Source organism: Trachemys scripta, chromosome 1 (genome assembly GCF_013100865.1).
Source record: "Trachemys scripta elegans isolate TJP31775 chromosome 1, CAS_Tse_1.0, whole genome shotgun sequence".
NCBI lineage: Eukaryota > Metazoa > Chordata > Testudines > Emydidae > Trachemys > Trachemys scripta.
The window spans coordinates 240039720-240061813 of NC_048298.1; the positions used below are offsets into that span (position 1 = coordinate 240039720).

Here is a 22094-nt window from a genome sequence, read left to right on the forward strand (position 1 = left end):
ATAGGACTCTATTATTATAATCAGACCTAATTTTTTCTATCCCACACCCTTTGGATGCATTTCACACCGAGAGTGGAAACCTTTAGCCAGCCATTTCCAGCCTCTCATATGACTCTCCAGAACAGCTATGTCATAATTCAACCGCAGGCTGCTTTCTGCCATAATCCTGCTCCTGCCCCCACATCTAATGTATACTGGTGTGTCTACTGACTGAAAGAGCAATTTCAAACTCTATTTTTCCCAATAGGATAAAAAGGAAACAAGCAAAAGAAAGCTTTGTATCAATAGTCAAACCACACTAACTTGAAAAAATCTTTATATTTCAAAAGCACGTACAAAATGTTGTAACATTACAGTCATTTAACGTCTCAATATTTCATCCTGTTTTGATAGTTTACTGAAATATGCACAGTAAAGAAAAACACACAGGAGTATAGTAACTGGTGACAACAATATTCTTGATGCTGTTAACATTTCGAGTTTTAGTTGGAAAATGTTAATACCAAATGACCCCTTTTTCTGAAGGGTATTTTAAGGAGACCAAGCAATTTTCTGTAATATGGTTACCATAGTGATTGGTCCTTTAAAAAGACAGAAAAAAATGGATGTACATCTGTAATCAACCAGCGACTGCAACAACAAATGGTTTAATACATCAACACTTTTGATTTAATTTTTTGCAGGAAAGATACTGTGTTTAGAAAGTCAAGCATAAAAAACTATTCATGGGTGGAAAAATAGGGCCTCTTTTATAGAAGATTTATGATGAGTTGGAAGGTATGTTCCTTGAAAAATATATTTGTCCACAATATCTATCCAGTTTTTTTCTTTTTTAGAAACAACTTCATCACATATACTGTAGCGAGTCAGCCATTCAGAGAACAAAGCTTGAGATACTTGTGAGGTTAAAGGAACTTCTGCCTTTCATGCTGCTCCTCATCGTTTGCCTTTCACAAAGTCTACTTTAAAAATAAAAGATTTTTTTTAAAAAAAACACCAGTTTAAACATGTGCCTACACCGGTCTTGCAAAATTAGGAGGAAAATTCACAAGCCTACTTACTTAGCGAGGTTCTTGGGTGTCATGACCACATGGCGTCTAAGTGGCTAGATGAGCACCAAAATCTGCTATTACCATTAGGATGTCATTACCCAACCTTGCTATAAGGAGGAGAATTTTTAAACAGCTAATGGTATTTTACTTGCCATCAAAAACATTTTATTCATGAGCAATAAGAATTCTGCAAATGACTTAAATATCACTGAAGAGAATAGACTCCCTGGGCTTGATCCTTCTCCTACTAAGCGCTTGATCCAAAACCATTAAAGTCAACCAGAGTCCTTTCGTCGACTTCCACGGGCTCTTGGTCAGATTCTGATAATTACTTCATATCAGTGCAACTCCCACTGACTACAATGCAGTTACTCCTGAATTGCACTGATAAAGTCAGAATCAGGCCCTTGCTGATTTCCTTGTACTTCAAACTGAGAGTCACTATGTGTTTAATTCCGTTTTCCCTATGTAATAATGGTTACAATGTGAATCTGAGTTTAAATTAGAGCTGGTTGAAATTTTTTCAAAACTGTTTCCTTTTAGAAATGCAGTTTCATCAAAATGGAAACATTTGGTGGGAATGTGTAGATTGCAACAAAATTTCCCACAGGAAAAAGTCAAAAATAAATCATTTATCCCAGAGCTAAGGCTACATTGCTGTCCTTAATCCCCATCATTTTGTGCCCCAATTATGGATTTGAGCTATGCATACACTGGAAGAGCCATGAAAGGAAGGGAAACCATAAAGATGAGCTGTTCCTCCCCAATTCTAGCTCCCCTTCAAACCTGCAGGCATCCTATTCTACATTTCTTCTGTGGCTTTTCCAGCAAAGCACAATTTGGGGGTACGGGTCAAGGATATGATATCTACAGTTGATTCCTTATGACTGTAGTGGACTCACAGTTGTGCCTCCCTCTCCGGGTCGGAGGGAGGCCACACCGCCTTACTACGTCACTGGGCTCATGGCCTAGTATCAGGGGGAATCAGCAAATTAATGGTTAGTGTCCCAAACCTTTTAGCAGGTGGAGCAAATAAGCAGTCGACAGGCTCTAGCACTTAGGCAAGGGTGTGCTGGCATGCATCTATCGTCCTAGCTCTGGTGGGCGACAGACAAATGCAGGCTTCGTGGCCTATGGTGGGGAGGCTGTCACTCCAGAGGTGGGATGGCAGGGGTAGGGGGATGCAGGTCCACCCGATTCCACTGCGTCCCAGCCCAGGTCCCTAACAGTGGCGGGGTGTCCCACCATTGGGTCAATGGGGATCCTCCCGCAACATGCTAACCGGCTGTTAAGCCACCACACCAGCAAACTGAAGTCTGGTTTCCCTGGGCTACTTCCTACCAGAGTTCCAGATCAGGCTCCATGGTCTCAGGATACTCTGTTTCGTCAGGGTACTCAGCCGCCGGCAATCCCACCAGCTCCTCCCTGGGTCTGGGGCACCACCTGGCTCGACAGCAGAGACGGCAGGCTGTAGCGAGCAAGACACACCTGTCTCCTTCCCTGGCTCCGCTCCAACTGAGGTAGGGGCTCCTCCTGCCCCACCTCTCAACTTCCGGTGGGAGGGCTGAGTCCATCCTGACTCCACCCATCCAGGCAGAGAGAGTGATTCCTACCACTCTGGCTCGGAGGGAGGCTTCACCCCCTCACTACAAAAACCACTGATCTATCTGGGGCCTTACCCATACCCCTTGAAATTATGTCCACTCTTGTTTGATAAAACCAAGTAGAAGGAGTACCTGAGGACACAGGCAGCTAAAATATGGGCTCAAATTACCTGCTTTTGCAACATTGATTTGTGCTTGTTTCAGACCAAAAGAGAAGGATTCAAAGATAGAGGAGTAGTGTGGTCAGAACTGTGGGGAAAATGATGGTATTAGCCTCAGAATTTTGAATAGACATTAAGAAGAGTTACAGGGATGAACAGAACAAGATGTTACCAAGTGAGACCAATGTTAAACATCCCTTAAGAAGGAAACAGCGAAGTATGGGGAATAAGGGAAGAAGTGAGAAGTAGTGAGACAGGATTAGGGAAGGGTAGAGATAACCATGATTGACAATCTATGGCCTTTTCTATCCTTGCATTTTCCATGAAATGACTGCCAATTAACACATGCTAACTAATAGAGACACCTCACAAATATTAGCTCCAGTTGTTGTCAGTCAAATAAGAGGTGTTGCTGCACAACTGAAAATTCAAGGCTAGACTAGGTCCTACAGGTCTAAGTGATTCCTAATCAGAGTTCTAGCAAATCGGTTGCTAGGAAATCACACTGTTTCCTGTTGGATAATCTCTCTTCATCAGGTGACAGAAGCAAACCTTTTTCATTAATGCTGAAATTATCACACACACACACCCATTACCATTGTGATGTTATCTAGGAAGCACATGCAATGGACAAGGAACCACATGTGACAGATGCTAGCCACGTCACAATGTACTACTGGAAAATTCCCATATATTACAGTGACAAGGACAGTATAGGAACCTGAATAAAATAGGCCACGTTGATCTCAGCAAGATAAATAAAAAAAAAAACATTCATGACTTTGCAGATAATGGTGCATCCATTATATGCCAAAAAATGATTTAGTTTTTTCTAAAGAGTTTGCTTTCACCAATAGCGAGGATTAGCATGTTGCTAGCTCATCCAGATCAGTCAGTTTCATAAAACCCACACCACCATTTTTCCCCAAATACTAGCCAATTGCTTGAACATTTGGCCAAACAAATTGTTATTTTTTAAATCTCAAAGAATCAGTTCATCTTCAAGGCATTAAAGACCAATTTATAATGAGAGTCTTTTATGCTGCCAGTGTTGTTGCATTACTTTGACTTTGATCTGATAATCTGGTAATTTTATGTCAGGAACATGATAGGATGGTGAAGGAATGTTCTGAGAATGATTACTAAAGTCTGCCTTTATGAAATGAGTATTGATTTTGTGGATTTGTTATCCACCAGTAAACAAATCCATTAAATCATTTTTACCTTATGAGCTCCAGGTGAGTATTAAAAATAAATCTAAATTAAATCATCAGGACATTACACTCTTTTACGACCATGTAAAATGCATTTTATTTTCCTAAAGGGTTCTTTACACTCAATATTAAACAACATTCTACACAGATATTCAAGCAGAAACTCAAGGGAAAAGGAAGATTATGGGTGAGATTTTGAGACGAGAAGTGGCTCTGTTATAAACAGAAGAAATTACAGAATTCCAAATAAATGGGGCAGACCAAATGAATTGCTGATTCAGGTCCTCTCTGGAGCTACAAGAAGTCATTGGTAGGAATGTCTTGAGTTTGTTGCAAGCCTACAGTGCCTTACACACAACTCTGACATTTTACAAGCATTTGGTTGTATCAATAGGTCATAATACTTGAGATGAAGAATTTAGTTTCAGGTCCATTTTAGCCAGTGGCAGCTATCTATAATTTCTTCTCCCCAGTGAGTTGGTACAAGAGCTGCAGATGCACCACTTTAGCCAGTCTCCCTGGCTCAATCCAGTAGCACAAAGTTTCATATTTGTCAATGATTCAAAGCCATCTGCTCCTATCAATAGTGCTCGGCACCATGGTACACATGCTTCAGAATGCACCAGAGCAGCTATAGATGTAAAGTGTGCTGCCCTGATGCAGCAAAATATGTGTGTGTGTGTGTGTGTGTGTGTGTGTGTGCGTGCGTGCGCGCACACGCACGGTAAATTATTTTAGGGAGAAGGAAGACTGACAACCAAGCTTTCAGGCAACATTTTCTCACTTATGGACAAATTCAGTCTAGTTACATTATTGATTTCAAGTGATTAACTACATTTAGCTAATAGCATAGTCACACTCTATTGGTGGTGAGGCCAGCAGATGGGACACACAAGGTGCCAAGTCTACAAGCACAAGCAAGGGGGAAGATACAAAATGAGGCATTACTAGCCTAGTGAAAACCCATGGATAGTTTGGAAAGCCAGGTAGGCAACATATGGACTACGTTCCGTGATGGATAGGTAGCTAGTTAAGGTGAAGGAGGATGAGTCTGACATATACTCCCACATCTTAGAGTAAAAAAATAGTCAGTGTGCAGCATTTTGTATTTCCTGACATGCGATAGAGCCAAGATTTTCAGAAAGATGAGCCTAAAGCTAAGCTCCAAAATCAGTATTTCTCCTCTCAAGTGGCCTAGCAGATCACATTGATTTGCATGGGAGGTAGTGGGTGCTCCGCACTTATGAAAATCAGGTGACCTACTTGGGAGGGCTAAATATGGGTCTAAGAGCCTACGTTTACGCTTTTACTTTTTCGGTCTTGGCCTAAAGATTTCGAAGCACAGAAGAGAAAGAGCATTACCCTAGTGTGACCGAGTGCACCTGTAACAGAGCGCACCTGGCCCTCCTGGCTCCCACCTCTGCTAGGCTCCGATAAAATCACTCAGAGACCCTGGGGTTCTGAAACCATTTTTATTTACAAGTTTGTGCTCCCACCACCTTCTCACTATACAGCATGCACAGCTCTGGGTTCCTTGTGTCTGAACCCAGGAGGGCAGGGCTTTCTCCCTGCCTGCACTCCCTCGCTCTCCTCTGTCCCCCCCACCCCTTGCTGCCTTCTTCACAGCCTCTTATATAGCCCTGGGCTAATTGGGCTGGCAGCTGGCTCTCATTTGCCAATTAGGGCAGGTTCTTTCCAGCCAGCTCCACTTCATTCACTTAAATGGGGCTGGCATGGCAGGGGGCTGATTCTGCAGTCCTCCTGCTCAGCACCCTGTCACACACACACACACACACACACACACACACACACACCCCTTCTCCAACCGCCAGGTTCGTCCGTCCGCATTCTCTTCTCCCCCTGGTGGGTGGGGTCCTCCAAGGGAGCCCTCCGCTATCTTTCCCATGACCCACCAGGTCCTCCTTGAAGGGTTCTGTCATCCCGCATCCACAGAAGCCACATTGTGTAGGGGTTGCGTGGCCCCATAGCTCTGCTGCCACCCAGAGGTCCTCACACCACCAGGTGTGTCCCCCTTCCCTTTTTGACTTTGCCCCCACCAGGGGTTCGGGGTCAATCGCAGTGCTCCCCGGGACCTCACTTCGCCCAGGCCCATCAAATGGGTCCTGAACTTGGTCTTCCGGGGGTCCCCATGCAGGGAGTTCTGTTGGGCTTTACCCCCTCCTGCCTTTGTTCCTCCCGTCCTTCCCGGCTCGGGCTCTGTTGTCTAGAGTTATTGACCTCTGGGACCCTCTCCTCCTCCCTCGGGGGGTATCCCCCCTTTTCCATCATGGGTTTCCTCCCCCCACCTCCCTTCCCTCTTGGGGAGGGGTCCCAGTCATTTTCCACCACCATGGGGTACGGCAGGCCCCCTACTACCCATACCCGCAGCCAGCGGTACCAGCCCCGGACCTCCAGGGGCAGCTGGACAATTGGGCACTGCCTCTTATCTCCCTGGATGCACTCCACACTCAGTTTGGCTCCGGGAATCACCCACTTGGGCTTTACTAGCCCCCTTCTTATGAGAGAGCAGACTGAGGCTGTGTCCACTAGACCCCACTGGGTTCTCCTCCCCACCATCAGGGGAATGATGGACACCCGCTTCCCTTTCCCTGGCCCTCTCGTGTTGGTCCACCCACAGAACTGGGCGAAATTGCATTCCATTATCCAGGCAGTCCCCCTTTTTATGGCCGGGTCACCCTCACTGACAGCAGACAATTGTCTTGATCCCTGTGGGAGCTCCCCAGCTGGTCTCCCATTTCTTCTTGGGACCATTCCCGGTCGGGGGTTCCATGATTCTTCTCCTGATGTCCTCCTCTTTATAGGGGCATCCCTTCTTCCTCGGGAAGTCTACCTCCACGTACTCCTCTGTTAATTTCACTGCTGCCTCTACCATACTTGGTTGGTGCCTTCGCACCCAAACCCTTATGTTCTTGGTTGAGGCCATGTAAAAACTGCTCTAAGACAGCCATGTCCATAATCTCCCCCACTGTCTGGGCATCAGGCCTCTGCCATCGGGTGGCCCAGTCCATTCATTTCTGGGCAAACATTCGGGGCCTCAAACCCCCTGTCCACTTTGCTGCCCAGAACCACTGGCGGTATTTTTTGGCTGATAGCCCCACCCGATCTAGGACAACCATCTTCACTGCATCATAGCTTCTGGCCTGCTTCTCGCTTAGGGCCATGTAGATTGCTTGGACTTCACCGGCCAGGTAGGGAGTGAGCCACAGGGCTCAAGTTGCCCTGTCCCAACCTGCTCCCATGGCTACCCGCTCAAATGTGCCCAGGAAGGCATTGGGATTGTCTGCAGGCCCCATTTTACAAAGTCCGAGGCCTGGCCCCGAATACTGTCCCCCACCATGGGACTCACCATTCTCTGGAGGAGCTGCTGCTGTACACTGTCCGGCTCTTTTATAAAGTCCTGCAGGCTCCTCTGCTGCTCAGCAAGGCCTCCCTCTCCAGCTGGTGGACCTGCTGAAAAGTTTGGATGGCCTTTTGCACCTCTTCCTGCTGTTTCACCAGCCATTGCAGGGTCTCCTCCATCTCTGGGCTCCCAAGCTCTTGCTCTGGCAGAGGGTCCTGGACAAGCCCCTCTGTGTAGCAGAGCAGAGCTGACCCTCCTGGCTCCTGCCTCAGCTACGCTCAGATAAAGTCACTCATAGACCCTCGGGTTCTGAAACCACTGGTGCTTTTATTTACAAGTTTGTGCTCCCACCACCTTCTCACCATACAGCGTGCACAGCTCTGGGTTCCTTGTGTCTCAACCCAGGAGGGCAGGGCTTTCTCCCTGCCTGCACTCCCTCACTCTCGTCCCACTCCATCACTCTCGTCCATCCCACACCTCTGCTTCCTTCTTCCCAGCCTCTTTTATAGCCTTGGGCTAAATGGGTTGGCAGCTGGCTCTCATTCCCCAATTAGGGCAGGTTCTTTCCAGCCAGCTCCACTTTATTCACTTAAATGGAGCTGGCATGGCAGGGGGCTGATTCTGCTGTCCTCCTGCTCAGCACCCTGTCACAGCACCCCAGTATTCACACCATTGTAATCATCTTTATGCCTTGTGAGGTATCATTTGTAAACTAGTAACTCACCGATCAATAATATCATGGTGAAATGCATGTAGCAACATTATATGTAAAGTTATGAACATACACTGAAACTATGACTGAAGTGTGTTTACCAGACAAGTCTGGGGCGTGGGTAAACCAGTTTCTCAGAGACAAAGGACAAGCTGATGCCTCTAGTCAGATGTCATCAAAGTTAACTGGCAACCCCCTGTCAAGTGGCCATTCTTTGGCAATGGAGCAGGGCAGGAACAGATTGATCTTCATTCTAACAAACAACAACATGGAACTTCATATCCCCGTCCTCACAGCAGGAAGGAACTTTATCTAAAGGTAACCCTCAGGCAAATGCATTTCAAATGGTGACTGGACTATAAAAACGAGGGGCAAAAACACCCCAGGATCTCTTCCCCCCACCCCCAACCTTTCACCTCAGAAAACAAGGAACAAGCCTTTTGGCATTGAGATAGATCCTGACATGAAAATTTGGTTAGCAGTGCTGCTGGGAACACTTAGTAAGGATTTTACCTTGAACCAAATCTAGTTTGTTAAATTTTAGTTACTGGAAAGCCTTTTATCGTTATTTCTCCTGTAACCATTTCTGACTTTAATACCTTATACTTTTACTAGCTTAAAATCTCTCTTTTTATAGTTAAACAAACTTTCTTTTATTTTTTAATCAAAACTAATGCAGTGTTGTGTTGAAAATGAACTGTTTGGTAACTCCAACTGAAGTAGCATACGGTTGTAAATTGATCCCTTACAGGGGCAACAGACTTCTAATAGCTGAACTGCCCAGGAGAGGAGTGGACATTGCAGAACACACATTTTGGGGGGGAAATTTGAGACTGGGAGTGTGTTAGGGTCACCCTGCAGGTAGTAACCAAGGCTGCTGGAAGCCAGAATGTGGCTGGAGTGTTGCTGACAGGATTCTGGGATCAGAGTTGCTGGACCAGTGCTGCAGCTATCCACAAACACTCAAGGTGTCACCTACATGCTGTTTGGCAGCCCAGGTGGAGAGCTACAACAGCAAAGCACTGTGAGGCACCCAAGATTTGCAGGGCAGATGGTGACAACCCCTCACTGGTCTGGATTGCTCTCCAGAACATGACAACTAGTCCAACTACAAAGTGATTAAGGCATGACTAAGGATGTTAGCAGAGGCAGAATAAAGGTAAGGACAATTCTGGCTTTGTTACAGAAGTGACAATCAGCAGATTTACAGAGAAGGGAGGTTCGAGGGGAAAAAGTTTGGGGTCAAGGATGACTGAGATTTCTGACCTTGGCAGAGATGATGTGTGAATTAAGGATAGTAACAGAGTCAGAGACCCAAGACAAATGACTTTTTTTAAGAAGGATTTCAGTCATTGAAGTAGGTATTTAAACATAATCTCTTTTCAACAGCCTTGTCAAGGATGAAGAGGAATCTCACACAAAAGTGATACATTCAGAAAAGTGAAAATGGCTCACGAAGGAAGGAAAATATGCAGAAGTAATGCACCTTGAACTGTTGAGAAGAGCTTGGCATGTTACTAAAGATTTCGTTATCTACAATAAGTAGGAAGTCAGGGTTAGAAAATGTAAGTTGTGAGCATGAACAAAAAAAGCAGTATGTGAATATCGCACTATGCAAGTGGGCAACTTACTGGGATTTCATGTAGTCCGTGTTTATCACAATACAGGTACATTTTTAAAAAGCGGAGGAAAAAGCTGCATCTACTTGCTTCAAGCTTCAAAGAAAATGAAAAGATGGATCAATTGGAAGCTTCTTTTCTTTTGTTATGAGTGTGGTTCAGTTAGTTATTATTAAAAGTCACTTAAGAATATTGGCAAGAAGGAGAAAGAACAGATTCCTAAAGGAAGTAGGTTGAAAGAGGAGAATGAGGGGGGCGAGGTTTGGGAGATAAGAGACAGACCGTTCCAGGCACAGAGGTCAACACGGGAGCAGGTTTTTTAAAAAGCAAACTGAATAAAACAGAAACTCCATCATGTGGGATAGTATTGACACCTACATGGGTCATCAGCAGGGTTGGAACATTTAGATCCACAGCACAGACCTCAGCCTCTTGTGCAAAAAGAGTAACTGAAAGCAATAGTAAATTGTAATTCTCTGTGGACCAGCACTAGAGAGGTATAAAACACTTTGATGCAGGGTTTCACACATATTTGCTGACATCAGAGGAATGGTGAGACTCAGGAATCTGGTGAGAGCATGTTTTAGTAGCTAAAGACCCCTCAGACCTTTCAAGCCTCTTTCTATCCCAGTCCTGTCTCTTCTTCCAGTCTTCTCTGGCTCCTCATCCCAGTTCCAATCTTCTTGCCCAACTCTTTCTCTCAGCCCAGTTCCCAGTTCCAGTCCTCACCCCTGGAATCCTCATTCTAGTCTCCCCACTAGGCCCAGTCAGTCTCAGCCTCTGAGTTCCTCATCCAGTCTCAATCTCCCCTTATTCCTGCTCCCAATCCTCTCCCAATTTAAGGTTCCTTGTCCCAGTCTCCTTTCCCATCCAGTCCCAGGTTTTGCCCCCCAGGCCAACTTCCCTTCCCAGTCACTCCTGCCTGCACAGGCTTCTTGTCTTCATTTCCCAGTAATTCTCTTTGTCAGCATCAGATTGTTTTAGGTTACACTGTGGACTTCTCTGGCACTTTCTGAGAATCTCACAGCACTTTAAAACATTCACAAATGTAAGACTCACTACTCACCTGGAAAGTAGGTATTATTTCTATTTTACAAATGCACAAATTGAGGAAAATAAAGATTATGTGATTATTCAGGGATGTCTAAATCATAGTGTTAATGGCTGAAACACTATTAATCATTCAATGGATGGACCAATACTAATCTAATCTGGGTTTAGTAGCTCCTGATCCTCCTCAGGACCCCCACGGAGGAAAAAGAAATAACCCAATTTCAGAATTTTCAAGAAACATTGGCTCATTGACTGAGATTCAAAGACAAATGCTAGGACTGGGAGTCAGTCCAGGTGATCCCTAGGGAAACTAAAACCATTGCAGGCTCTCTGAAGTACAGTTTATTTCCCTTCTTCAAAAGGGTGCTGTGAGAATCAATCTTTCTGAGTACTTTTCATCCCCCAAACAAGTGCACAGTGCTACACAGTGTTAATAATTATCAGCTGGTCACTGAACATCTGGTTCACAAATGGCATTTTTGAACAACTCTAATGTGTGGAGAATGCCTAATAAAACATTTTTAAAAGGTGGCAAGCCCCTCAATCACCTAGCTCTTGGTCAATTGTCAACATGTGTTATCCAATGTTTTAAACCCCAAGTGCACCTAGTCAAAAATACATATGGGGGGGGGAGGAAGAGACATTCAACAATAAATATTTGCAAACCAAAGAAAACAGTTGGGGTTTTACTGCTCCCAAAGAACCTTTCTTCTCTGTATCATAAAAAATCTGGAAGGAAGAGTAGCTTAGTAGTCAAGACACAAGACTTGGATTCAGTAGCTCTGCCAAAGGCTTCCTGTATGACCTTGCACAAGACACTTACTCTCTCTCTCTCAGAGAAATTCAGCATCTGTAATTCAGGGATAATAATATTTCCCTATATCGGGAGGATAAATTCATTAATGTTTGCAAAATGCTTTGTGAAGCTTGAATAAAAGTCACTTTATAATGTGCCAAGTATCATTACTATGCCACACTGTTCTGCTGCTCACACATCAAAAATCATGTATTGAATTGAAAGACCAGATTAAAATGAATTTAAGGTAGCCAGAATGTAAGATTTATAAAAGGCAAAAGAAGGTACTCAGTAAAGATAATGACAATGTGTCTATATAGTTTACTCCTGAGGGAATTCTGCATCAAAAATTAAATTCTATGCCAAAAAATTAAAAATTCTGAGCACAACATTTTAAAATTCTGCAAATTTTATTGGTCAAATAAATGTGGAGGCTCCAGCATAGCAGTGAGGAGCACAGGCCACTGGCTGAATGGAGGCAGAAGATCACCAGATCCTGACACAGCACAAGGGCCGGGCCTGCCCCAGAAACGCCCCGGGGGCCCTGCCCCTCCATGCCAGGTGCACCAGATGTGGGCAGACAGGCTCAGCCTGGCAGGATCCAAGTGTTGAGGGGCTTACTGTGGGGGTATACAGGTGTGAGGCAATCTGGGTGTGGGCAGCTCAGTGGTGGTGGTGGTGGGAACCAGATGCACAGGGATGCATTGGGGGTTCCAGGGGCAGAGGAAATGGGACTCTGCATGGGGATCCAGGTGATGGTATTTGGGGCTCAGCATGGGAGGGGATGGGTGTGGGGGGATGGAGCTCAGTGGGGTGGTGGTCCAACTGCAAGAGAATGGGGATCGTTGGGGTGGGGGTTCTAGTGGCAGGGAACTGAGCAGGGGATGATCTGGGTCCTGGGGTGGGGGTCCAGATGCAGGTGGGAGGGGCTTCACAGGGGTCTGGATGCAGGGGAGTGGAGTTAGAGGGGTGTAAAGTCCAGGTGCAAAGGAGGGGGGACTCAGCAGGGTGGGAGTCTTGGTGAGAGAGACTCCTTGGGGTGGTCCAAGTGCAGGGGGATGGGACTCAGTGGGGTGGGAGTATGAGGGGGGACTCAGCAGAAGGTGGGATGGGTGCAGGGATGGGTGTCTGGATGCAGGAGCAGTGGAGCTTGGTGGAAATGGTGGTCTGGATCTGTGAGGAATGGGGCTGAGCAGGGGAGTCTGGGTGCAAGAGGGCTCCAGATGCAGGGGGTGAGGCTTGATGAGGTGGGGTTTCAGGTGAGGGAGCTTCAGTGGTAGGTTCTGGCTGCATGGGGGTGAGGCTCAGCAGTGGGGACAGGGTATGGTGGGTGCAGATGCATGGAATTTGGGCAGACAGAGGAACAGCTTCCCATACAGTGACCCCCTCCACCCATGACTGAGGAGCGATGAGGGCAGGAAGTGGGGGGGGGGCAGAGCTTCCTGCAGTTGGTGGAGGTTTCTGACCCAGCCCAGACCGCTCCTTGCAGGGGAAGAGCAAGTCCTGTCCTCCCTCGCTCCCAGCCCAGCCGGGACTAGCAGCTGAGCCAAGTGCAGGGTAGGAGCCACCAGCCAGGGCATCCCCAGTCCCATCCCCCTACACCCAGTGAATTACCTGTCTGCCAGCTGCTCCGGGTGCCTGAACCAATGTGCCCACGCTGCTGGGGAGGGGCATGAGATCTGTCTTGTGGCTTCTCTTTGCTTCCCCATCAGTCATTTTTCTGCAGGGAAGCAAAGAAATCTGCAGAGGACATGAATTCTGTGCACACATAGTGGCGCAAAATTTAGTTGTAGCATTTAGCCCTGGGTCTCATGGATATTGCTTATCTTAACATGTAGATGCAAGAAATCTTATGAACTAACTGCAGATATCAAGTTTTTCTATACCAGAAAGTAAAGAAACTTTTATATTCAAATAAGCAAAGAGGTATCATGGTGCAATGTATGTATATCACATACAGAAATATGTTAAAAGAATATTAAGGTTACAAAGTCAAGCACTCATCTGGAAATGTCAGAGGGTTTCATTCTCGCCCCAGGTGCACATGCATTTTGATATGGATTGACATTTCCAAAACTGACTAGTTCAATAGGAGTTGTGTGTCTAAATCTCCTAGGTCAGCTTTGAAAATCTCAATCCCAGTTTTAAATGGTATGACCACATGCTACTTTTCTCACAGAACCCTTCAAAAGCATTTATAATATAAGCACAAGTTGGAGTCTGAATGATGCAAACTAATGTGTCTAAACTAAAGGCACTGTGGATTTTTTGAATTTATGTTTTTAAGGCTTCTGGTGAGGTTACAGCATAGTTTTTTAGCAATGGACCAAGATGCTATTAAGATGAGAGGAAGTGTGTATATATAGAACACCCAGAAACTGTTCACGGGTTACACAGAAAGGACAGTGATGGTCAATCACACCTCTTCTGGACATTTTTAGATTGGGAAGGTGTGAACCCTGAGTGCTAACTGGCAAGGGGATTACAATAGCCTGATGTTGGTATGTACATTCTGGTTCACCAAAGTATGTCATAGGAGATGTTAAATGAAAGTGAGGATCATGCTGGTCATCCAAATTGTTGTGAAATGTATGTACAGATACTATGTAAGAAGCTGTGTATGTATGCTTAAAATGTGTTTTAAAGTCTGTATCAAGGTAGAGTTGACAAATAGGCAAATAAAAGTCTGTTGTCTGACAGAAAACCTATCAGCTGGCCTGTAAATTAAGCATAGTAAGCCAACATAATAGCTGTCATCTACATAGGAAATCAACAGGGAGATGTGAAATCAACAGGAAAGAAGAGGGGGCTCATAAAAAACAATCCACTGTCCAAGAGATGGACAATGAACTTTGGAGATATAAGCAGAAGGCAAGGAAATACCCCTTTACTCTGCACCTAGGAAGTAATCGGGCAGTGTGACTATATTCATGAAAATTGGACCTCCACCAGGCTCAGCTGAAACACTGCAGAGAACATTAGGGTGAGATAAACGTCTTAGTTTAGACAGAAGAATAGCCTATCAAGTTTAGGCTCTAGAAAGTACTGTATTATGATTTTATTTTATATGTAATTCTTTAGTTTCCATTATCCTTACTCACTATGTCTTGAATCTCAAATCTTTGATAATACTTTATTGTTGTTGTTTTCCACTATAAATATATCTCAGTTCTGTGGTATTATACAAGGAGCTGATCATGAGTTGAATCATTTAAGCTGGTGTGTACATTATTCCCCCGGGGGCAACAGTATTTCTATGACTGTTCAATGGAGAAGAGGCTGGACACTACTGGGGAATGCTTCAAATTAAGGGTTGGCATAGCCCAGAAGAGAGTGCTTGTGTGGCTAACAAGCTGGTGGTATCAGGGAGCTGACACCCAGTGAAGCACAAACAAGTCTCCCGCTCATTGGAGGGAGGCGGTAACAAGGTGACTCACAATCCTGGGTACCCAAAGAACTATCACAGAAATACCAGCGTATTTCCAAGTAGCATCTTCAGGAGCTGTGGGAGATAACACACATCACATCTTCATGCTGGGAATGTCTTTGGCTGTGAACTCTGGGGATATATATATCCAAGACACAACCTGACCGCTGATGATATTGGACCACTGCCACTAGATCAGCTGGATGCTAAACAACATTTAAGATTTAAGGTTTGGAATTTTAGATATTCCCTCTCCTTTGCATGTCATTTTTGTACCCACTTTGTTCTTCTTCTTCCCTAACCATGGGTGATGGTGTGATGGGCCCCACCCTGACAACCAGAGGTTTAAGGAGAGCCTGTGGATACAGTAAGCCCTGCCCTGCTATACCTGCACCAAACGTCAGGTATGGAGAGGGGAGTTAAAAGGACAAGACCTAGCTCACTTCAGGGCTGACCAGCAGAGCCACCCGGAGGGGGAGGGGCCAAAACAGGCAGTTTGCCCTGGGCCCTCCATTTGAGAGGGACCCCAAACCAAATGGCATTGTGACCTGGCACACTGGGTCGCAGCACTACTCAGGTTTAGCCTGTCTACCCCTCCATCAGGCCAAACCTGAGTGGCACTGAGACCCCACACACCAGGTCACAATGCCTGGATCAGGAAGCTGGATCCAGCCCCACAAGACAAGGGTGAGTGCAGGGCACACACACACACACACACCCCGAGCCTCCCCTCAGAGGTAATTTTTGGAAGAGTGGGATTCAGTTTCAGATTTAGCCCCAGGTCCCCAAAAACCTCTGTGCGGCCCTGCTGACCAGGAAGGAGAGCAGAGGTCCACTTCTCCTGATGGGAAAGAAGCCTGGTTGCAACACAGAGATTGAGCTAGCCTACCAGGCAAATAAGCACCTGCCAATAGGGACACCAAGATCCTTGAGGATCAACAGAAGCATGGACTGTTTTGAGACAAGTCCTAGCTAGAAGGGCAGGTTCCCACTGAAGGTTCATCAGACAACCCTTTTTGAGTTGTGTTTTTAGTTCCTGATTTGCTTTGGACCTTAACAGCCTAGAAGGGGTAGGACTAAAGGCCAGATGGCCTCACAGAGAGGGTGACAGACCAGCGGAGACCCACAACTGGGTGAATCATGCTCTAATAGGCCACCGGGGAGTGCCACAGAGGCAACCCTGTCACTGGTTTATTTTAAGCCATCCTGAGATAATTTATTAATGCTGCATGTTGGCCTGGTTATTGGGATGTTTACTGTATGAATATATTGGTTTATTTCTAATAGGAGGTTGCCTGGAAAAACAGGCAGGAAGGAAAAATATGGTTCAAGACAGCCACCTCTCCATTAACATTTTTGAGTTGTTAAGGGACAATGCCAGAACTATTCGTTTTCATGATTTTGCCTCAGTCTCCAGTCAACTTATAAAACTGGTTTTGAGCAGGGAAGGAAAGGTCCATGAATGGCAAGGAACAACTGTAGCAGCGTTTAAATAAGCACACACTCTCAAGAGAGGAGCAGTAGATTCATAGATTCAAAGATTCCAGTTGTTCAGGGGAACCAGTCTGAGACAAAGCTGGGGTGTCTGGAGAACCTAGCGCTGCTTAGGTCACCATCACAGGAAGACCGGGCTTCAGGTAAGAGATAGACATGCACATAGGCGGTTGTTTTAAAATCCTTTTTTCTCTAATGCTTTGTTCCAACTGATAAAATAGACTGTGCTTTGGTTTAATAAGGTTACCTCATCACTGTGTACCACTGGTCACACACCTAAAGGGAACAACTACAAGGTGCCCAAACTCAGTTGGACCTATGAGGTAACAACCATGGATACATAAGGTATCATAGCCCAGGGTCTGGTTGAGGAATGGGAGAACTGCAAAATTCTGTCCCAAGATATATAAAGGTATGAGGCCAGGCAACTGAAGGGATGCATTCTGAGAGGGGGCAGGGGAAAGATGCAGCTAGACCTGCAACCATTACACCATCTTTTTGGCTTCTGTCTAAGTCAACTCTGGAAAGTATCGAACCTCACAAAATCATTGCCACGACGAGCACAACAAATTGACTGTTCTCCCCAAGGAAGACTTTTAGTATCAGCAAGAGACTTTTAAAACCCACCTTTTGCCCTCTGAAAGACTTCACTGAATGGAAATGAAAACATTTCCAAAATGAAAAAACACTTGTCTCTTGATTTTCATTCATTTTAATGGTGCTTTCTCTCTCTCTACGCATGTGTGTTCAAAGAATACTTAAAAGGATGATTTTTGTAGTAAAATCAGGCCAGAGTCACAGTGCCTCCCAAACCACAGAGAAATTGGTTTAATATTGTAACAGTAAAGTGCAGGTTCTAGTGCCCATCTGACATCACTGAGCCCAATAGCTCCTAGTTAAGGGCCTGGTCCAAACCCCATTGAAGTCAACACACAATGACGACCAATTTTGGAAGTTTTGCTTTAAACTCTTTCATACAAGGAATTACTCCTAATTGACCAAGAAACACTTTCCAAAAGTCTCTATCCCCTATGGCCAGTTACGACATGTCAAATAAAGTATATAATGAAACATTGAACAAAATGTATTGTTGTAAGGAATATTTTAGGAGGGCTCTAATGAGTGTTATACAATAAGATACACTGCGTAAAATGGAGGAATGTACAATACCACAAATCCATATTACCATTGGATCTTTTTTCTTTTTTCTTATTCCAGTTCTTCCAGTACCATCTTTCATTCATCTTCGCCAGCATTTTGACTTTCACCTTATGCAAAAAGATCACATTGTAAAATAGCAATAGCCTTATTACTTACTTCAGCTTGCAATAGTTAAACATACGTAGGTAATCTGTTAAAGTCAGCTTGATGCTTATGTAATGCAAGAGTTTAGCCACAGAAGATCTACAGCCTGGGCAGTGGCAATATGAGCTTCACCACAAATCCCCTTTGAACAACATGGAGGGACCACCTCTGGGTGAAAGAGGGAAGCTCAGTCTCTGTGTCAGTTCAAATTAAATAATACTGGACTAGCATGGGAAGCCATGCAAGCGTTGCCCTAGTGACATCATTGAAACTGTCCATAAAGCTTTGTCAGTTAGTGCCAAGTTTGACAATGTGCTTTGGTGACAGTCACTTGACTGAGAACATAAACTCATTTCAAGCAGTGAGCAAAAATTGGAATTTCTCAGCTGTTTGATGGTCCAGAAGTGAAAGTTTTAAAAAGAACAGGCCTCCCTCAGGAAAAGATCAAGACACTATGGCACCACAGTAGTGGACTTTGGTGTCCGTTGCTGACAATATGGCACCTTTGAGAGCACTACATTAACTTTTTTTAAAATTTTAACAGTCACTGCCATAGCCCAACCAGAGGAAAGTTGGAATGCAACCATGATATCTGTTATGATTTTACAGACTGGGCCAGTTTGGTGATCCAACGGTAATGCTGTGCACTAACCAGGAAACCTGGGTCAGTTCCCAGTTCTGGTCTTTTGCCCTCGAGGCTAGTCAGTACTAGAAGTGCTTCAGCAAAAATTAACTTAGTCTGTGCTGTTAGAGAAGAGCTTCTCATTTAAGTGTTTGCAATGTTACTTGTTTCTCCAACTCTGTTCCCCTACCCTCCTTTCCATTTGCCCAATCTCATGCTTTTACGTCGACCTAGCATTCTTTTATACAGCAATTTCTTTTACTTTTCAAGCAGCACTACTGCACAACATGCAAGGAGAGTGCCCAGGTATATCCATTATACTTAGTGTAATAAAAATATGGCCTTACTTTTTGAATCATCAGAGCTAATTTTTCTTTCCTGTAGTTGCTCTTTGTCTTCTTCATTAAAATCAGTAGCAGTGGGATACAGTTCTGGGGTACTTTTCTGTCGACTCATGTTCTTTCTTCTCCTCTTCTCTACCAGAAAGCTAAATGAAATGATTTCCTGATTTAATTGTTGTAGCATTGTTAGTTTAACAGCACACTCAGACTTCGTGCAGGAAGAGAAAGGAGCATTGTCTCTTACTTAGGGCATGGGATTTTGAGCCAGGAATGCTGACATTCTAATTCTTCCTCAGAAACAACTCCCTCTGGGGTCCTGAGCAAGTCATTGTTTCCGGGTCTATGGAGGGAGTATGATTATACTAACCACTCTACTTCACAGGGATGGAAGGAGGATTAGCAATTCATATTTACAGAGTGCTTTGAAGATGAACAGTGCAAAGTATTACCACCACCCTGGGTCAGCGTGGTACTGTACAAGGTGGTACAAGATGAGACTCCTCTCTTTCTGCAACACAACACCCAGGCCTTGAGTCAATGCCCCAGTTCACCTCCCTGCCTTGAGTCTGCCTTAACTGGTAATACAAAACCAGCAGCATAACATACATCTCCCTGAGCATGGCTGTCCCTAAGGTATCAATGTCCCCAGTCCTAGGCCCCTAGATTCCTCCCTCCAGAAAAGACTCCAGCTACCTTTATCCCAGTTGGAGTTAATGAATTACATCTGCCACAAGTATTTATCAGCAGGACTTCAGCATCTTTAGGCAGGTTTCTAACACCGACTAAGAGACTGGACAAAATAATAGCCCTGCCACAAGGATGTTCTGACTACATGGAGAACATACTCATAGTATGGCTATCACTGAAGGTACATAAAGATACAAGTGTTTGTAATGGATAAAGTTTCCCTCTAGTAATTAGGGAAGAGGTTCTAGATGAAGGCAAAGAGGCATTGGTTAGGGCAGTGGTTTTCCAACTTTTTTCCAGTTGAAGAAAATTGTTGATGCCCACATCCCAACGGAGCTGGGGATGAGGGGTTTGGGGTTCGGGAGGGGCTCAGGGCTGGGGCAAAGGCTGTGGATGAGGGCTTTGGGGTACAGGAGGGGGCTCTGGGTTTGGGGGGGGCTCAAGGCTTGGGCAGGGGGCTGGGTGCGAGAGGCGGTCAGGGGTCTGAGGTGCAGGCTCTGGGGTGGGGCCGGGGATGAGGGGTTTGGGGTGCAGGAAGAGGCTCTGGGTTTAGGGGTCCAGAATTCTGGATCATGCTCTAGCTGTTTAAAACTCAAGTGAATGTAACAGACCAGCAAATCCAGTCCTCTGTGTTACTATTCCCAGGGCTGAACTTGTATGGAAGAGGGGAAATTTGACAAAAAAGAAAGCTGTTTGCCATCCACCCACTGAACATGGCAGAGAGTATTTTCCTCAGTATATTCACAGAAAAATCCTCTACTAGAACTTATCAGAGAAGCTATCTGAGAGGTTGGCCTTTTTTGAATGAATAGGGGAGAACACCATATAAGGCTCTCAACTGGTTGATGTTCATTTTTCTTAAACATGTGATCAGTTCTTTTAGATTAGAATTCATGACAATGCCTAGCTGCTCTTAATAGTGAGAAGGCTGTAGATGCCACAGCAGAACAAGGCACTGGGGCAAGAGGAGGGGCCCTTCCTGCAAAAGCATTCCACAGAACAAATAAAATTACCGAAAGTGTTTCATTATTTTAGATCATTCCATTGTATTTATGTTTCTTCTCTTTCGCTACTTGAGTCCTTAATTGTCTAATTTTCTACCCTTCCAACTTGAGGCACTGAGTGATAATGATCATATATTTTGCCTTAATGGATCAAATGAACCTTAGGTACCAAATCATATAATTTCCCACACATCAGCTGCATCAGAAATAAATCTAAAAACATCAGGGAGTTGTTTGATTTTTTTTTTTTTTTACCCTTCTCTGTTCCTAGATTATAATTAATGAAGCTGCAGGCAATCTGTCAGAAAACCAAGGTTAAATGAATTGTGCTGATAGAGCAACTAACTATTCAAGGCTGATTTGCTTGAGTGAGCCAAATAATGCAAGTGACACATCTTGGTAAGTGATCGGGTTTAACTAAATATTCTAGATGCTTACAAAGCTTTTGATGAGGTGATGGCTGTGTTGAAAATTCTCTTAATGCCCTTTCTAAACAGAAAAAATTGGTTCTATATTACAGACCCTGTACACACTATATTTCTAGGTTTTTATATCGAGTAAAAAAGTTTAAAAGTATTGAAGTTTGACGTTACCCTTACCTCAGAGGTACAGGGCTCTCTAAATTTAAAAACACTTCTTGGAGCACAGCTTTCTCCTTCTTCTCAGCTTTCTATTAAGTGACGTGTCACTCACTTGTCACACAACAAGACAATGGGAGTGCTGTGCACAAAACCCTGATCCTTTAAGTCCCAGTCCAGTGTTTTAACCATCCTTTCTCACCCTAAAATGTCTGCCAGCTATAGGCCACTAAACAGGTTGATACTCCAGACAACTCCAACAACCTACACACTTCTTGTAATGAATCAGAAAGTCACAGCAGAAAAAATAATTCAAAAGTAATATTATACAGACCCAAGCCTAAGCCTTCTCTCTAATCTGAGCTGGTCGTATGGGACTTTTTCTCCTTAGTACCTGTCTACTAAGACTCTGGCTTCATCTCCCCAGAGGGCTATTCTCATCTTTCTTGTGTTCAGGGTGAAATCTAATGAACCATGCCTCCCATAGTGAGTCAGAAGTAATTCACCTGCAGCTCCCAGGGGGCTACCAATATCTTCTGTCAAGATGGAATAAGACAGTCCTGTCATCCTTCTCTAAACTGAGTCAGTTGCAATGATCTCAAGATACCATTTCCCACAGTTCTTGGCATATCTCCCAGAAGCAATAGATTCTGAGAGATTTGAAAAGGCCTCTGGTGCCCGGTAGGACAACTATCTGTACTATTTCAGTACAAACCATTTTGATTACCTTTTGCATTTGCTTGGAATAAGTCTAATCCTAATGAGTATGAGTATGCACATAAACCAGCTGGAGCACTTCTGTACCTGGACACAAGCTGGTTTTACAAGTGTTCCATGGAATTGAAATGGCTCATAGAATGGTTAATTTATTTAGGCTTCCTATATTCCTGAAAGCTTAAGTCTTTAAAATAAATGCATACTATGATCACCATCTGGCTTTCTGCTTGTTTGCAGATCTTTGTTCATGTATTCAAGGCTTTTATGTAAAGCACAAAAAAGAGGGATTTAACCCAGGCTTCCTTAATACCACAAGTCTTCTAGATATGATTAAGTATCTATCATTT

At 44.5% G+C, this 22094-nt stretch overlaps 1 long non-coding RNA gene across 1 annotated transcript; it reads right to left on the reverse strand.

Moving 5' to 3' along the window:
* Positions 1–17695: 17695 nt before the first annotated feature.
* LOC117873470 lies at positions 17696–18851 on the reverse strand. The gene is made up of 2 exons (XR_004644737.1): positions 18768–18851; positions 17696–17761 (listed from the first exon to the last, which is right to left on the reverse strand). It is a non-coding gene; the product is annotated as an uncharacterized LOC117873470 (long non-coding RNA).
* Positions 18852–22094: the final 3243 nt, after the last annotated feature.